At 36.5% G+C, this 9,367-nt stretch overlaps 1 long non-coding RNA gene across 2 annotated transcripts; it reads left to right on the plus strand.

The window, feature by feature from the left end:
- Window positions 1-6,614: 6,614 nt before the first annotated feature.
- On the plus strand, window positions 6,615-8,909 carry LOC136205419 (uncharacterized). Of its 2 annotated transcripts, none has more exons than XR_010675940.1 (3): window positions 6,615-6,825; window positions 7,217-7,381; window positions 8,345-8,909. It is a non-coding gene; the product is annotated as an uncharacterized lncRNA (long non-coding RNA). The 2 variants fall into 2 exon arrangements; XR_010675941.1 differs by having other exon boundaries at window positions 7,233-7,381.
- Window positions 8,910-9,367: the final 458 nt, after the last annotated feature.

A 9,367-nucleotide genomic window follows, 5' to 3' on the forward strand; every position in this document is an offset into this window, starting at 1 on the left:
GTTATTGGCGGCATCAAGAATGGCTTGTTCTGTATGTCCTCTTGGGATCTTTATTTCCTTGGGCAGTGTTGAGTCGTTTGGAAGAGGTGTTTCTACAATCTCTACAGGAATAGATTGGTCAGCAAATGATATTTCAATTTCTTGCTTACCTTGGGTCAGCTCCTGTATAGTTGACACAGAGGCTTCTGGTTGATCAGCGGAAGCTGAGCCTGGTTCATCTTCTTCAGGCTGAGCTGACTTACCTGTAGGGTCAGTTTTATCGAACTCAACATGTACAGACTCTTCTACAACCTGAGTTCTTTTATTAAATACTCTATATGCTTTACTGTTTGTTGAGTACCCTAAAAAGATTGCCTCGTCAGCTTTAGCATCAAATTTAGCAAGGTTGTCTTTTGTATTGAGTATAAAGCATTTACACCCAAAGGCACGAAAGTATCCAATGTTGGGCTTTCGTCCTTTCCAAAGCTCATATGGGGTTTTCTTAAGTATAGGTCTAACTAGAGCCCTATTCAGTATGTAACATGCCGTGTGAACAACTTCACCCCAGAAGTACTTTGGAAGCCTATTTTCACTCAGCATTGTCCTAGCTATTTCGACAATGGTTCTATTTTTCCTTTCAACGACCCCATTTTGTTGAGGTGTTCTAGGAGCAGAGAAGTTGTGGGCAATACCACTGGTTTCACAGAATTCATCAAACTGTTGGTTTTTTAATTCTCCACCATTGTCGCTTCTAATGTGAGCTACTCTTAGGTCTTTGTCATTTTCAAGCTTTTTAATCAGTGTGGTAAACATCTCAAAAGTTTCATCCTTGCTGCTCAGCAAGATGATCCAAGTGTACCGAGAGAAATCATCTACAATAACCAAGGAAAATTTCTTACCTCCCAAGCTGAGTGGCTGGATAGGTCCGAAAAGATCCAAGTGTAGTAATTCCAATGGTCTTTTGGTTGAGACAATATTTTTGCTATGAAATGACTTTTTAGTTTGTTTGCCTTGCTGACAAGCTTTACACAGTTGATCTTTTTCAAACTTTAATTTGGGTAATCCCTCAACTAATTGCTTTCTAGCTAATTTGGCAAGAAGGTCCATGCTGACATGCCCAAGTCTTCTATGCCATAGCCAGGAGTTGTCCTCTTTAGACACTAAGCATATGTTTTTAGAAAACTGTTTTTCTAAGTTTAACATGTATACATTTTCTACACGAGGGGCATTTAAAATTAATTCATTTGTATTTCCCTCGAGTATTTGACACTTAGTATCATCAAATACAACCTTTCTGCCGCTCTTGCAAAGCTGAGCTACACTCAGCAGATTGTATTTGAGGCCTTTAACTAAGGAGACAGACTCAATAGTTGGGTTACCTCCGATAGTACCTGAGCCGACTATCTTACCCTTCTTGTTGTCTCCAAAGCTTACACTTCCACCTCGTTTAAGCTCTAGTGTGATGAATTGAGTTTCATCACCTGTCATATGCCTTGAGCATGTGCTGTCTATATACCATAGTTTTGACTTCTCCATGCATGTCAAGCTGACCTGCAGTTTAAACTATTCATTTTTAGGTACCCAATTCCTTTTGGGTCCTTTCTTGTTAGTATAAACAGGTGCAAAATCATATTTTAACTTGTGACGTCATACTTTTATGGTGTGGCCTGGCTTACCACAGAAATCACAACAAGGTACCCTTTGTGGGTTGAACTGAGTATGGTCAGCATTATTGTGTTGGGCATGCCAACATACTTTTGTGGTATGCCCTTTTCTTCCGCAGAAGTCACATTGGACAGTCCGCTTGTTATGCCAACACACATCCTTTGTGTGTCCCCTTTTTCCACAACACTCACATTGAGTGAATTGTTTATGCTGACTAGTATTTGCGTACTCAGCATGGGGTTTATGTCTATTTGAGCCCTTCCATTGACTCTGTACAATTGTGATATCCTTTCTAAGTTTCTTTGACTCAGATTGAACCTCCGTGACAAACTTATGTAAGATTTGCATGTTGGTGTGCAAGTCAGAGTTGTCTTGGAGAAGATATCGGAGGTCACTCAGCTTGACCTCTTCAATCTCATCACAGCGCCTGCTGAGTGCCTTAATCTTTTTGTTACACTTTTTGGTTAGTGTATATAAGTCACTCAGGGCATTTACCATTTCGTTTCTAAGTAAGAGTAAGGATGTTACCTCATTGCTGTGATCCTCCTGGTCAGTTTCATCAGAAAGGTCAGCTTGCTCAGATTGGGATCGGTCAGCTCCATCATCTGCCATAAAGCATATGTTGGCTGTTTCATTTTGCTCAGCTTCAGATGATGTTGATTCGTCACTGTCACTCCATGTGGCTACCATAGCCTTTTTGCTTCCCTTCTTCTCTTTCTTGAGATTGGGACAGCTTGAATTGATGTGCCCAGTTTGATGACACTCAAAACATGTGACAGACTTCGAGCTGTCCTTCTTGTACTTGTCACTTGACTCAGCTTTATACTTATCATTTCTTCTAAATGACCTTTTGCTGTTTCTATCATTTCTCCTGAACAGCTTTTTCATCTTTCTGGTGAACATGGCCAATTCCTCATCATCAGTTGACTCCGCTTCAATTGAGTCAGCTTTCATGACAAGTGACTTTTGTTTCTTGTCTTCTGATTTTTCTTTCTCTTTGGCTTCAAAGTTTTTCATAGAGATTTCATGGGTCAGCAGGGATCCGATCAACTCATCATATTTGTAGGTAGTCAAGTCTTGGGCTTCTTCTACAGCTGTTTTCTTTGCTTGCCAGCTCTTGGGCAGACTTCTCAGAATTTTCTTCACCTGTTCTTCTTCAGTGAAGTTCTTTCCAAGCCTTTTTAGCTCATTTATAATGTTTGTGAACCTTGCGTTCATTTCTGAGATGTCTTCATTCTCCTTCATTTCAAACAGCTCGTAGAGTCTTATATGTTGATTGACTTTAGACTCCTTAACTTTGCTTGTGCCTTCATAGGTTACTTCAAGCTTCTTCCAAATCTCCTGTGCTGACTCGCAACCTGAAATCTTATTGTATTCTGCAGCATCTAACGCACAGTGAAACATGTTTATAACCGAAGCATTATTTTGTAATTTTCTGAGGTCATCCTCTGTCCACTCAGCCTCACTTTTAACGATTTTCTCATCGTTTACAGTTTTGTATGGCACATGTGGACCTTGAACAATTGCAAGCCATGCACTCATGTTTGTGGCTTGAATAAAGTTTTTCATCCTATTCTTCCAGAATGTATAATTTGACCCAAAGAATAGGGGAGGTCTAGTGATTGATAGTCCCTCAGGGAGTATCTGTGTTGTTTGGTTGCCTGGAAGGAACCGAGTGCTATTCTCACCCATTTTTAGGGATCAGCTCAAGATTGTTAAATCTTTGAGTAGTGAGCTTATGCTCTGATACCACTTGTTGGTCACTGGTAATTAGTTCCAAGGGGGGGGGGGTTAGGAACTAATATAACTTTTTCGCGTTTTAATTAAGCTGACTGGAAGTTATTTTGAGAGTTTATTAACTCAGCTTTTTGGTCAGCTTGGTGAGATATGTTTGAAGACAGCTTTAGTCAGATGTTGACTAAAGTTGTTTTCTTGTGAGTTGAGAATTGACACTCTTGGAGGTCAGCTTCTTAACTCAGCACCACTTATTTACTCAAGGTCAGCTTAGGCAATTTATATGCTGAGTAAATATAGCAAACAACACATACAATATAAAAGAGAGTTCAGAGATTACTCAGTATCACTTATCCTGGTTCGGCCTCTCTGCCTACGTCCAGTCCCCAGAGTCTTCCGGGCTTTTTGAATCCAATACTGAGCTCTTTAACGGTAGAGCAAAAACCAATTACAAGGAAGTTGAATATGCAAGAGTACCTTCCTCTATTCGTCTACGCAACTCCTACTAAGTGCTACAACCCAGCACCTAGATTTCTATACCACTGAATGCTTACAACCAAGCACTCAGCTTAACACTCTCAATATTCCTATTGATCACAGACTTGTTCGTTTTATGCTAAAGAACACTTTAGATGATTATACAACAATCAATCTAGCATTTACACAGAGAATAGAAAGGTGGGTGTAAGATCTTTTTGTATTTGAGTCCTTTCAGAATTTTCTCTCTTTTTATTTTTCTTTTGATGCTTCGGTAGTGATCCAAGGTTCTTCATTGTCCTTTTATAGAAGGAAATTGCAGATTTGGATCCTTTGAATTGTTGTTACCGTTAACACCAAAACGGCTCTTTTGGGGAACAATTTCTGGTCAGTCTTCAGACTGCTCCGCCATTCCCTTTCACTGTTTTCTTTAGGCGTCAGGTTTGTCTTCTTGCGTCTGGCTTGTCTTTTTGTGCCAGTTGTCTTTTACCAATAATCCAGCGTCCCATGACTCTTGGAATTAGTCTTTTAGGTGTCTTCGAGGTTCTAATTATTGGTGCAGAAGATTGGCAGACTTTGTCCTTTAGTGAACGGATCCTTCATGCTGTCCTGACTGATATTCAGCTTTCTTCGTAATCTTCGGATGTTCGACTTCTAAGCTGAGTGCATACTTGGTCAGCTCCGTTCTGTGTAACCGCTTCTGAAGAAATCTTCAACTTTAGTCAGCTTCGTTTTGCTTCTGAGTTTTACTCCACTCAGCTTCCATTCTCTCATGCTGAGTTGCTTTCCACTCAGCTTTGCTTATGCTGACTTTTGTCCTATCTTTTACTTTGTATATATTTTTGCACTCAATATTGAACAAACTCATTAGTACAATTAAATCAAAGCATTTAAATTTAATTGCCTCTTAATCATGGATGATTTTGTCAAATCAAAATCTTGTGGAAAGGTGTTTCAACAGTTTCAATAGTGTAAGCTTTGGAGACAACAAGAAGGGTAAGATAGTAGGTTCTGGTACTATCGGAGGTAACCCTACTATTGAGTCAGTCTCCTTAGTCAGCGGACTCAAATATAACCTATTGAGCGTAGCTCAGTTGTGTGATAGTGGTAGAAAGGTTGTATTTGATGCCACTGAGTGTCGGATACTCGAGGGAAAAACAAACAATTTGATTTTAACGAAAAGAATTTTTCTAAAAACATATGCTTAGTATCAAAGGAGGATAACTCCTGGCTATGGCATAGGAGACTTGGTCATGTAAGCATGGATCTCCTTGCCAAATTAGCAAGAAAGCAATTAGTTGAGGGATTGCCAAAGCTTAGATTTGAGAAAGATCAATTATGTAATGCTTGTCAGCAAGGTAAACAAACCAAAAAGTCTTTTCAAAGTAAAAATATTGTCTCAACCAAACGACCATTGGAATTGCTACACTTGGATCTTTTCGGACCGGTCCAGCCACTCAGCTTGGGCGGTAAGAAATTTTCCTTAGTCATTGTAGATGATTTCTCTCGGTATACATGGGTTCTCTTGCTGAGTAGAAAGGATGAAGCCTTTGAGATGTTTTCAACATTAATAAGAAAACTTGAAAATGACAGAGATTTAAAACTGGCTCACATCCGTAGTGATAATGGCGGAGAATTCAAAAACCAACAGTTTGATGAATTCTGTGAAGTCAGCGGCATTGACCATAATTTTTCTGCTCCTAGAACTCCTCAACAAAATGGGGTTGTTGAAAGGAAGAACAGAACTCTAGTCACTACTAGAAAATGTCTGTTTTCTAACGGAATTTTCTGACGGAACATATTCCGTCAGTAAAGTTTGACGGAATTCCGTCAAAAGGTGTTCCGTCAATTTGATTGATGGATTTTCTGACGGAACGAAAATTCTATCAAAATAATTTGGCGGGAACATTCCCTCCATTATGACTGACGTTCTATTTTAACGGAAATACATTCGTCAGACTTGCTGACGGAATTACTGACGGAATTCCGTAAAACTAACTTTTTTATATTTTTTCATTTTTAAACCAAAAATTCATTTGTAGATTTTTTTATTGCTTCATTTTTTATTATATTTGTTATCAATTATAATTAGATATTTATATATTAATATTTTATTTTACACTAATAATCTAATTTTGAAAATATATGGTGAAGTATATAAAGACAAAAAAATAAAAAAAAAAGTCATATTATTCTAACTTGAATGCTTATTAATATGTAGCTCTAAATTATTAAAACCCCTAATAAATATCAACTTTATATTTTTTTTATCATTTTTGTAAATGCTTTCCGATGTTACTATCTCCTTTTAAGATTATAAGATCATATTGTTTTTATTTACATGTTTACATATTTATAAATTCATATCCATATTAATGGTTTACTTAAATGTTTAAAATTTATATTCATATTAATGGTTATTTGTTTCTATATAGATAAATGCTTCGTATTTTAATTTTAAGGTTAGAAAATCATTTTTTTTACTCACAATTAAACCGTATTACTTGGTTCTCATTTCAATTATAAAGAGAAAATTGTTATTTATATAAAAATGGAGAAGTTAATATAAAAAAGAAAAAATATAATTAACTTACAATTAAATTTGATTATTATTATCTTTAAGGGGTCAAATGAGCATTTGCCAAGATGATTAATCCTAACCATTGATTTGATTCCAATCAGATGGCTTAAAATGAAAACCTAATGGCTTCATATAAAAGTCTCACTTATTCTCTCTCATCCTCATTTGATACGCCTCTCTCACATTTTCTCAGATGGCTGATCTCTCTCTTCATTTTCCTGCCCCATCTCTCTCAGCTGCGATATCTTCGCAAAATCCGCATGTAGCTATTATGTACAGGCGCTACACTCTCCCATCTAGTGATTCTCTTCCAAACGGAAACGATGATGTCTATTCCTCGAAGCTTCGATGGATCTGCTCTCTTCTTCACCGACAGCTTACTTATTCCGGTGAAATTTCGTACTTCTCTTATTTTTCTCCGTTTAATTTAGTTTCATTTTTTTATTTTGCTTTTGTTCCCTTTTCATTCCAGCGTTTTATGGATGTTATATACAACTTGTTCAACATTGTGTTCCTTTTATTTAATATTTGCACTATATTATTAATTAATGTGATCATTAGTCTTTGCTGTTATTTTTTTTAGCTCTTTGTTGGATTTCTCTTAAAAAGATCTGTTCTTTTTTACATTTAACTCGTACCATCTGCAAATGGGTTTTTGTGTTGCATAGTTTATGTTGATAATTTGAGTAATGACTGATTTTTCGGCTTTAATATGAAATGGGTTTGGTTTTGGTTCTTATTACAATTAAAGAGGAATGCTATGATCAACATATAATGCAGGTAGGTGTAAATGCAGGTTGAGGAGGCAATTCTGATGATGTCTGAGTCGGTGATGCTTCCCGTGGGGTTGGTTGCAGAGGAGGCAATTTAGGTTTCGGCAAAGGAGGCAGAGCCTTAAACTTTTTGATTGACGATAAGCTCTTTGTCGAGTGTAAGAGAACCCAGGTAGCTATAACCATGTTATTACGATTAAAGTGGAATGCTATGATTAACATATAATGCAGGAAAGCCATTTCCTTGTGAATGAGTTTGAGTTTGTTGTGAAACTAGATAATGACATTAATATATAGTCTGGTAAGAAGTATTTCGTAAAGTGAAGAATATGAGTTCTGAAATTATTATTAATTTGTTATTAATAGTGTCAAATTATTGGTGTGAACACTGAAACTGATGTTTTTATGGCACAAATAAGGACACTTTTTGTTTGTTTGCTTTTTTATGGTAAGTGATTTTTGACATTGTAATAAATTCAACCTCAATGGTTAGGTCTTTTAACACTAGGAAGTAAAGGATTTGTAGCAAAGTACCAATGAACAGTCCTCTAAATTTACTTCTTTCACCTATTTTTTTGCTCATCAAAATGTGGTTGATGTTCGGGGTAAAGTACATATAACCTCGGCCAGAACGACACTGTTTTGGCTTAGGTTGGAGAAAAAAAGTAGATACATAAACCTTCATCTACTGAAGATGCAATCAACTCCCTAAAAATGTAAAATGAGAGATGTGCAGAGGAAGGGGAACTATCCTGTAAGGGGTGGTTCCGAAGGGCTAGAAGTGCACCGACATTCTCGTGCACCTTAGCTCTGCCTCTATCCTCGTGCTTCTTAACTCTGCCTCTGGACCTATATAAGACCTACTTTAGGGGTTGTTACCTGGACCTAAAATAGATATATGTATTCCATTAATCATAATTAAAATAAAATAACACTATATATATATATATATATATATATAAGGTTCCACCTTTGGATTTCCAGATTTTTGCAGCAACAGTTAAAGGGCTGAAGCTTTCCTGAACCATGCTGGTTCCTGCTTTTTTTATATTCATCTGATTGCTATTTGTGTTTCAATTCTTTGACTGCTATTTGTGTTTCAATTCTTTGACAAGTTCCACATTTGGATCTCCAGATTTTTGCAGCAGCAGTTAAAGGGCTGAAGCTTTTCCTGGACCATGCTGGTTCCTGCTTTGTGAATTAGATTTTGAAGAAAAAAGGGGCATCAAGATCCAAGTTGTAGATGTTCATGTTCAAATCAGTGAAAGATCCATGTTTTGCTTGTCACGGCTTTGCTGTCATACTCGTTATCACTTGTAAGTGTACACTAGTCCAAGGTTGTTCATGTATCACCATGATTTAGTTAACTCGGTAGTCTAGTCGATACATTGTATTATAGTTCGTGCCTTATTTAAACAAGATAGGCATCTGTTTAAAATTATAGGACGTCATTTATTAATGTTGTACTAAGTTCAATTCGTGTTTTAGGTTGGTGCCAATTACTAGAGCTAATTTGAGATTTAGGTAGTCAGATGTATGTAACTAACCAAGGCAGGTGGCAATCGAGCTAATTGCAGTAAGCATCTGTTCGTCCTATGTAGAAGTTGTCTATTGCAGTTTTCATCTGCCAAAGTAAACTCTAGGGTATGGGTTCATTTTAAGTGTTGGTGACTAGAAAAATTGGATTTGTTGTTTGTGTTCATAGATTTGCTGATATGCCACATTGCACATAATGTTTAAAGGTTCACAAATTTCAATGCCCATCTTACACAATGTTTCTTAGTATAGCTTGTATATTCTGTTTCCCTGGAATGGATTATTATAATGTCTTCTTTCTTTTGTATATATAAACCTGATGTAAATTAGCATTACTCACTTATTGCTAATTTAATGTAAGAGTTTGCCACTTTTATATATTTTATTGGCTCCTTCAATCCAAATGTAACATGTTCACCTACAACTGTTTATCCATGGTCACCATATTTGTGTTGGTTATCCTCTTTTTGGGACAATTTTATTGTTAGTTTTGGGCACAATTTTTTTTAATGCGTCTTTGTAGATATAATTAGCTCCCTTCAATCCAAATGTTGATATTTAACAAATAATATTTATTTTTTAATTTATGAATTATAATTATAAAATCAATGCTAATATATTA

The sequence above is a fragment of the Euphorbia lathyris genome, chromosome 9, assembly GCF_963576675.1.
Source record: "Euphorbia lathyris chromosome 9, ddEupLath1.1, whole genome shotgun sequence".
In the NCBI taxonomy this organism is placed as follows: domain Eukaryota; kingdom Viridiplantae; phylum Streptophyta; class Magnoliopsida; order Malpighiales; family Euphorbiaceae; genus Euphorbia; species Euphorbia lathyris.